This window comes from Gossypium arboreum, chromosome 13 (assembly GCF_025698485.1).
Source record: "Gossypium arboreum isolate Shixiya-1 chromosome 13, ASM2569848v2, whole genome shotgun sequence".
Taxonomy (NCBI): Eukaryota; Viridiplantae; Streptophyta; class Magnoliopsida; order Malvales; family Malvaceae; genus Gossypium; species Gossypium arboreum.
In genome coordinates this window covers 109637221-109647424 of record NC_069082.1, presented here as the reverse complement: position 1 = coordinate 109647424, position 10204 = coordinate 109637221, and the positions used below count along the sequence as shown (strand labels likewise).

Sequence of the window (10204 nt, the reverse complement as noted above, 5' to 3'; positions counted from 1 at the left end):
AGGGCTCTAACCTGTCCCACCAAGGGTAAAAATGGTATTTCAGACTATAGTCAAATACAAATTAATCCCGTAAGAAAAATCAAAGTATAATAATTTATTTAGATTCAGTAAAAATATAAAGAATAGCTAAATAAAATTATAAAAATTTAAGAATTTTTAAATATTTTGTCATATTAAGCCAAGTCTAAACATATTAGCTTTTATTTTATCTTTAAATAGAAAGAAAATACGCTTTAACGCATTTAAATTTTTTTATATTGCTAACAATGTTAATGTCAATTAATTTAAAATTCAGTAATTTTTTGCAAAAAACTAAAAATATTAGTTTGATAGATAAAATTATAAAAAGAATTTCAGGTATAAATATTTTCAAAAGAATTTCCATTTAATAGTAACATATTATCAGTTTTAAAGAAATACAAATATTATTATTCATTTATCCATATAAAATATGTACTCTAACTTAATTTAACGTTAATTAAAATAATTTATTTTTAAAAATAAATAACTTGTTCTTTTCTTCTATATTTTAATCATTTTAGTTTTTTTAAATTTCAATTATTTTTACTTATGTGGAGACAATTTTATTTATGTAGAAAAATAAATAATTCTTTTTCATCTTTAATTTTCTATTTCAATTCTTTTAAAAAATAATCTTGATAATGCTATCAGCATGGTTATAATTTTTCAATTTTTTATTTAGATTTGTGTGAAAAATGATTAAAGTTGTTGAATATATAGATAACATTAGTCCAAATTTTATCATACCTTTCCTCCCCTAATATTAAAATTTCTTGCTTTTTTATTTTCACTTTTTCATCATTTTGTTAATTTTCAATTATTGATTTCAATATTTTCAAATTCAATGTTTCTCTTATGGGGTTTTTCATATAGTTTCAACGTGTTTGCTCTCTTTTTTTAATTAATTTAATTAAAATTAAATTAAATTAAAGAAAATATCGTATGTAAATGATATTTTAGGATTTTCCTAATATATAATAGATTATATCATAACCATTATCAAAGATAGTAAAAGGATTTTCTCTAATTCAATATATTATTCTCTTAAAATACTGTTGTTTACTTTTAAATTCTATTATTTTTCAAATTATAATATTTTTAATAATTGATATTATTTAAAAGAAAAAGAACTTTTTCACCCACTTGAATGTGCTTAGAACCTCTAAGATTGCCCTTTGCTATGCCATTCAACGAACAAAATCATATGGAATAGAATGCAGGCCACTTGATGCTAGTTGTCCTTGTTCATCTATAATTTTATTTCATTGATTTTTTAAAAAAAATTAATTATAATAACATAATTATGAAATTTTAATATATTGCTAGAAATTAAACAACGGAATTTTAAAATGCATTCTAAAAGATAATAATTTTTTAAGAGAGAAGTAAAAAAGTTGGAAAGCAAGCAGTGACGTGGGCGATGACGCGCGAGATAAAGGATACAAAGGACATTTGACTTTGGGCAGTTATCTGGTCACCCTCATGTACACGTCTCTCGTAGGAGTAGTTTCCTTGACCATTAATTAGTGTTTGACCCCATTATGTAACTGGTTACATCTGAACCTCAACCCATTGAAACAAACCCAAAACGTATTTGATTCAATTATTGATTTTGATTTTTTATTCTTTGCTCCCAATTTCGGAGTCTTTTTCTTTCTGCTTTATTCACTAATTGTCCCCCTCAAATATATTTATTTTCTCACTTTAATACGTAATTGTCTTTTATCTCAATTGACGTTAAAAGAAAAATCATTGACATGATGCTTTGTGGCTTTTATATTTTCATAATAATAACTTTCAAAAATTAATATTAGAATTTTATATTTATTTTAATTTAATAATATGGCATAAATGTTTTTACCTCTCCTCCCTCTCCATTTGTGAATTAAGCTAAAACAAAACCTTTCCCTTTCTTTTTCATCTTTTTCATTGCCACTCCCATTACAGAAATAAATGGCTATGAACACCCATTAAACCCTCCACAAATTTTTGAAATATTTGAAAAATTCGCTTTGGCTCTCAAGATCAAAATTTCCGACTTCTTCACTGATGGTAATAATTGTAACAACTTCAGCCATCTTTCAGACTTCGATGGATTCTCCCTTCTCGACTCCACTAAAGACTTCATCATCAACCAAAAAATTGTCATTATCAAGTCCGCAAATTCTTCTTCCTCGCTGAATGGTTGTTCTTACCTTGGAACCATCGATACCAAACTTGAAAATCGAGAGGGATTCACTAAGGTTTTAAATCCTCAAATATTTATGAAATTTCTTATAACTAAAAACTATTTAAATTTTAAAAATATATTTGATACACTATTAATAGAGTTTTCAGTATTAACATATATAGTATAGTAAAATAGTAAAATAATAAATATTTACAAAATGGTAACTATTAAGTGAAATTGTTTATAGTAAAAATTATTCTAATAATGTATCAGATATTCACATTTAATTTTAATATTAATTTTTAAAATTTAGATTAAAAATATCGAATTAAGAAAAAACATACTTCAAGGGCTAATTTGTGAATTAAACTTTTTCCTATTATTATTTATATTATATGGTCTAGCTAAAGTTGGTCTGCTCAACATCTACATGCCATTAATAATGTTTGGGCTTTTTACTTTAAAAATAATTTTATTGATGCAAAAGTTGTTAAACTTTTTTAAAAAGTAATTAAATTTTATTTTTTTACATTTAATTAGATACTTAAAATTTCAAAATGTATTGATAAATCTTCAAATAGTTTCACAAAAAGCAATTAAACCTTTGCTTTTTTCTTTTCTTTTTTTTTTTTTTGCACTCAATTTGGTACTTAAATAGTAAAATCTACTAAAAAAGGTTGACCATTAAAGTAAACTACCACTAAATTTTTTAGTTAAAGTTACTACGTGTCACAACCACGGCGTGACATGTGGTAAAAATAATAAATAATAAAATTTATAAAAATAATTTAAAAACTTAAAAATTGTAAAAAATTATAAAATATATAGAAATATAGAAAAATTATAAAATTTTATAAATTCATAAGAAAATTATAAAAAATGTAAAGAATATAAAATTAGTAAAAATTATAAAATTATTGTACCAAAAGAAGTATTTTATTATTTTTCTATAACTTTTATTGATTTTTATTTTCTATCATTTTTCGCCACATGTCACGTTATGTTGTGACACGTAATGGCTTTAATTGAAAAAAAATTGGGGGTCGTTAACTTTAACGATTAACGGTTAATGATTAAAGGGCCTTTTTTATACATTTTATAAATTTTTTATGAAAGATATAATTTTTTTTCTAATTTTTAATAAAATTTATTTAGTTTATTAAAATTTAGTAACTTTTATTACGCCTTATTTTTTATAATTTTTTAACACGTGTCACACTGTAGTTGTGCCACGGGGTATCTTTAACTAAAAAATTTAAGGGCGGTTAACTTTAACAGTTGACAATTAAAGTTAACGGTCAAAGGGCTTTTTTGATGTATTTTGACAGTTCAAGTACCCAATTGAATATAAAAAAAAGTAATGAACTTAATTGTTTTTTTTTTAAGTTTGAGGGACTTTTTTATGCATTTTGGAAGTTCAAGTAGCCAATTGAGTGTAAAAAAAAAATTAATGGCTTAATTGCTTGTTTTGAAAAAGTTTAAGGGTTTTTTGACATATTTTGAAAGTTTAAATACTCAATTAAGTACAAAATAAAAAGTGATTAATTGCTTTTTCACTCCTTATACCTTAAAAATATTTTTCTTTTCAAATTATTCATTTTAATTTTCTTTTCTATTTTATGCATCTAAATAAACTTTTATCTTTTCTATTATTTAAATAATCCTTATTTTAAATGAAATATTTATTCTTAAAAGGTTTATTTGTATGTAGATTAAAGGCTGAGGTTTATTTAAATACAAGTTAATTTATTTGGGTGTAAATTATACAGGTGAATTAAATATTAAAATTTATTGAATCTAATAATAAGGCATATTGTATTTTTAAAGAGATATACATATTCATACTTTAAAATTGATATTAATAAAAGAAAGTTAAATATAATCTTTAAAACACAAATAGAAAATACAAATAAAATTAAAGGTTAAAAATTATTTGGATATAGCGAAAACATAATGCTAGATAAAAGTTATCAATTCATTAATTACTCTTATTATTTTAGTCTTTTCTTAAAATTTTTATAACTGATGTTTTAATTTTTTTATTAAATTAATTTTTATAAAAGTATACTTGAAAATTCTTCATTCCAAGTTCTTTTCAAGAAAACAACAACAACAATAACAACAATCATAATAGTAATACAAAGATATGGTATATAGTACAAATGATACATAAATCATTAGAAACTAAGGCTTCGTTTGTTTGTCAGTAAAATGTTTTCCAGAAAATGATTTACTTTTTTGGAAATGATTTACTTTTCTGGTGTTTTGGATGAATCTTTGTAAAATATTTTCTATTGTTTGACAGATTTCCTGAAAATATTTTCCAAAAAGCTGTTTTACATATATTAATAAATTTATATTTTAAATTGTTTTAAATATATTGCAATGATTTATTTATAAATAAATAAATCAAATTAAATATATAATAATACTCAATTTTAAGAAAAAGAGAAACCCCTATAACATAGGTTTTCCTTGTATACATAATGGAAGTGCTAAATATTGACGACCACAAAAACTTTATTGTTCATCAATTTAATTATTTAATAGAGAAATTATTTTTTCTCAGACAAATGTATAATTTGATGACATTGAAACTAGGAGCTCAAGTCAAAGCTTAAAGCCTTGTATGAATATACAACCAGTGACAATGAACCAATTAATATCTTAAGAAAGCTGTTTTATATTGGTATAGGCTTCAACTTCATGCCATGTTTATCTGTCATGTATCATGCTGCTTGTTTTGGATTAGTTAAATTAATCAATCCTTTCTAGATTAAACATCACCATATCTTCAAACCCTAACCGAAAATCGCTTTGAGGAAGACATTGAAGACTCTTGATTGCAATATCAGCTTTCTCTTTTGCCAACTCTTGTGCCCTTTCGATTCCCCCGCATTGCTTTACTATTTCGATTGCTTCGTCAAGGGAACCAGTCTCGCAGAACTCAAATTCAATGATATCTCTTAGTTTTTGCTTCTTTTTTAGCGCAAAAATTATAGGTGCTGTGAGGTTGCCTTTTGCTAGATCACTACCATCTGGTTTCTCCAGCTGCTCTGTTGATTGTGTAAAATCCAATATGTCATCAACAACTTGGAATGATAGGCCAAGATTCTTTCCATATTCATACATTTTCTTTGTTACACTACAATGGAATATAGAAAAAGCACGAGCAAACTCTTCGAAACCTAGAATTCCATTATGCTTTGTATCAAACAAGTCAAATATCTGCAGTGAAATCAGAAATATATTGACAACAACTCAAGCAATATTATGGTAATAAGAATTATTCTTTCAAGTATGGAGACATTATTAATTAACTTTAGATAAAAATACCCGATCAGCAAATAAACTCTCTTTTTTGTTTGTTTCGAATAACGCCAATTGGAACTCCTCCTGTCAAATAGTAATATAAATAGAACTTAAATGCTACAAAGATGAGAGGGAAAGAACCAACTCAAGACAATGAGTGATCATCAAGCCAAAAAAACTTGACAAACATAAAAAAAGATATCAATTATATAACAAAATGGGAACTATGAAAAAACAAAGACCTTGTTAATCAGCCCATCATCTATGACAGTATTGCTTATCTTCTTGAAAAGCTCATAAAGTGCTTCTATTTCATTTACACTAGCTGCTTGAAGATGAGCAAAAAAAAAATTTAGTAGAATGACTCAAGAAATAAAATAACATAGGCAAAGACTGAACAAATGTTAAATCAAGCAAAAGCATTGCAGTTATCACATAAGCAATATAGAAGAATATTTAAAAAGAAAAGAAAAAATGATAACATATAAACAGTCTCTCTTGCAAGAAGTTCAGGATCAACAAGAACTCTTGATTGCTTGTACAAATCATTATCACATCATTGCAGCACTGAAGCAAATAAATGCTTCAATCAGTCTACGCACTGCATCATGATATTCTTTTCACATCAATACACTCCATACCTAGGCAACAGCAAAAGAGACCAGAAATCCCATTCATGTCATTCTTTCCATACACTCGATCATTCTAAAAGTAAACAACAAGACTAACCTTTTAACCATTTCCTGATTTTGCTGACTGAAGACCAAATATTGGAGTTGGAATCTAATAAAGCCGGAGACCTCAAACTCCAAGTGAAATCAATATATGTCTTATAAAATCAAACCATGATCTTAACCTGTTAACCTACTTGAATTTTCATTTGTCCTAACAGATTTAATAGCATTCCATAAGTGTTTCCCCTTCCTTATTTTTCGTGCATGGAGGAGCACATAAAGAATTAACTTCTCCATGTCTATTTCTCATACATGGGAGATTAACAAAAGACAATCAGGCGACGCACACAACACTATTAATCATGAATCAAGAAACGCAAATCAGAGGATAAAAATAAGTAATACTACCAATCAAAGATTACAAAATTAAGGGTGACCACAAATCACCCATCTTTGCTAACATCTATTCCATTCCAGCATTTTAGTATAAAATAGACAATCTAATAAAAAGAAGTGGTTCAAAATCAAATACCCATAAAATCAAACGCATCAAAAGGCCCAATTCAAACACAAAATTATTAACTCTATCACAAATTGAACCTCATCAATATCCCAGCTAATCCCATTAAAGCAAATCATTGAAGGGAAATAGACGAAAAAATTTAAGAGAAAAAATCACCAAATTGTTTTGCTTTGGCCGGTGGCTGTGCCAAGGAAGAAGTTGTTCTTGTTCTCGAATCAGCAGTTTTCGCAATTGAAGAAGAACTAGTCCTAGCTTTTTTGCTATGCCTATAGGCATTCCTTTAGTAGGGCTACGCACATTCTTGTATTCCTTACCTCTGCGTGTGATATGATGTCGATTCGCTAAGCATAATCCCCTCTTCGCAAGAAAAGGGCTAGGCTTGTAACACCTCAAACCCGGCCCAGACGTTACGGTCGAATTCGGCGTGTCACATTGAAGTGTTTTTCGAAAACCATGTTTTCATTGAAAACCCTTCTTGATGTAAAACTCATTGGAGCGTTATTGTAAAACTCATTGGAGCGTTATTGTAAAACTCATGTTTTAATTAAAAATCTTTGAAAAGAATATTTTCGTTATAGATTAAAGTGAATGGAAGCTGGGCACCAGGTAGGTATCCATAACAGATGAGGTGAGCCATGAAGGCTGCTTAAGTACCAAGCTCTTCGATTGGATCCAATCTTAGACATGCCTACAACTATTGCCACACTTGGTTATAACGAGTTGAAATTTATTTTAGTGGATATCTTTGATAAACCAATTAATCGTGATGTTGTGTTATTTGAAAATGAGTATCATTTTGAAAACGAGTATCATTTTGAAAACGCGCCCTAAGTCTAGCCCATTTGAATTATTATCAACCAGTTTAAAGTTACTAAAATAAAATAATCCCAGAAAAGAGAAGAAAATAAAGTTAAAATGGCCTTATTACAACCCAAAAATAAATAATAAATAAGGTAAACTTAAGAAAACCAATCACTTATTTCAAAAGCCCAAAAGCGATCACCGTGGCCACTCTGAATCCCCTTCGGCTCCAAGCCCCCACTTCAAGGCTCACCTGCAAGGTTAAGGAAGGGGGTGAGTTTGGAAACTCAATGTGTAAAGTATCCCAATCAGAGTCCAAATCAGTTCAAGCTTTACTGGGCCTAAGCCCTATTTAGAATTTAGTGTTAACTGGGCCTTAGCCCATATCAATATTAATCTGGGCCATGGCCCTTTACAGTAACAGAGTATACTAGGCCTAGCCCATATCAGTATCAATCTGGGTCGTAGCCCTATACAAGTCGAGATATATTGGGCCTTACCCATTTCAACACAGTTGGGCCCATTTCAATACAGTCTTATATGATTAATGCATGATAACCCCATCCAACCCTACACTTGCCTCCGTCCATCCCTACACTTCCTATGGGGAATAAATCATCCACGCCATCCCTACACTTACAGTGTTAGCACCGGTTGTGGCACTGACTATAATCCACAGCAAAGCTGCTTATATCAGAATATGTGGCACAACCACCAGAACGGGTTCTTCCTCCATAACAAAGCCCAACCCCATGCAACAGATATACATGTCATGGCATACAACAAACATAATCAGAATATCATGCATTTCAGTCAAAATTAACCCTAGGGGTATAACGGTCATTTTGCACCTAGGGGTAAAACGATAATTTTCATACTTAGGGGTAGTTTAATAAATATTACTATTCTAGAGTTTACATACATATTCTAACCATTAACACATTAACAGAAGCACTTACCAAGCGTTTTTACCAAATTGGGCCCGTTGGCCCACTAACTCGTTTTCGGCCCATTAAGCCCAAATATACTGAAGTGCACGAAATTACACACTCTGCAATCATACTGCTTGCGATTACCAAAATTAACAACCAAACCACCTCACAAGCGCTCGCACGCTCGTAAGTTCACAAATGCCGGCTTTTCGACTATTCGGCTATTGGCTTTTGCCGATCTAGTCTATGAGTGGGTGTCGTTTACACACTTGTTTTATGACGATTCGCTAACGAGATCTCCCCCACGATTAACCTTGTTGATCTTACTAGCTTCCAAATAGATCTTGATCGCTAGCCTTCGATGCGCACATATAAAAAAAATCGAATGAAAAATACTTAATTTTAATCTTGGCAAACATCGATAGTCTCCCTAAAGTATTTAGGGGTTTTCAGCTTATCCTCGAATTACTAAATAAAGAAAAAATAAGATCTGAATGCTTACCACCAAAGACGATCTTGTCAGAAGTGTTTCCAACACTTTTCGAATCTTAGATCCACTGTGAATCTATCTTAATCGCAAGTAGGAAATAGATCTAAAAATTAATTCCCGAATCACTAAAGTATGGATGTTTCGGATTTTAGTATAATGAAAAAGAGAAAATAGAAAAATAGAAAAGAGGAGATGACAGTACAGATTCGGCTTTGAAGGAAATTAAAGAAAGAAGAGATGAGATAAAAGAAAAGAAAGAAAAGAAGAGTAGAAGAAGATAGGTTCGGTTATTATCGATGAAGGAAAGATGAACAAAAAGGGAATAATTCATAAAAGCCAAAATTAAAAGAACAAATACGGTACTTAATGCTTATTAAAAATTCTTTCTAATTTCAAATTCCCTTACTTTGCTCCATGAATTAGGCATTTGAAATTCATCCAACCACCTAGCAGCCTTATCCACCGTTTGACCGCTTCAGCCTCCTGCCTGGGAAGAGTTTTGGTCCAACTCTACTACTCTCCCACACGCATGCAGCAAAAAGGGGCATCCGCGCGCTCAGCAACTCAAACATGGGCCTTCCACACGCATAGGCACGCTCTGGCCACTACGTCGTAGCTTACTCTTGGATATATGACAGTCGCAATTAACTTTAAACCTTACCTGCTGAAGTCTTGGTCTGCCTAAAAACAAACCAAAATAACGCCAGCACCTGGATTTGAACTCATGCCCTCTCGGTCCTCAGAACGCTTACGCCATTTGCATCAAGCTCTTCTCATGATATAATCTGCTCACAACTAATCTTAAGACTTATCTGCTGCAATCCCGATTTTGTTTAAAAAATAAAACAAAATATGCTACTTACCAGACTCGAACTCCTAACCACATGCACACTCTTAACGCCTCCTTGCCACTTGACCACGTGCCTTTTTTGTGTCACCTTTCCTCTCGAAATATTTATAAGGCCTTCTTGCAGAAATTCTTGGTTGTAAAAAAAAAAACAACCATTTGCACACGTCGTGCCTTGAACCCAGGCACCTCCCATGCCTTTCCTAGCGTGCTTAGCCACTAGGCCAGGCGTTCCTTCATGCTAAAACTCAACCTAATTTATTAATAAGGCCTACTACCCAGATTTCCTTAAGAGGCCAAATTTAAGAATTTTGTGGGCCGAACCCTGGACTTTTCCCCACACTATAAGCCCTTCGTTACTTATTTAATTACCAATAATAATAATTTTATAAATATATCTAATAATAAAATTTCAAATAATACAGATAAATAAA

The 10204-nt window shown here is 30.1% G+C and overlaps 1 pseudogene; it reads right to left on the bottom strand.

Moving 5' to 3' along the window:
- Positions 1-4948: 4948 nt before the first annotated feature.
- Positions 4949-6113, bottom strand: LOC108462100 (solanesyl diphosphate synthase 1, chloroplastic-like; annotated as a pseudogene).
- Between the last annotated feature and the right edge of the window lie 4091 nt (positions 6114-10204).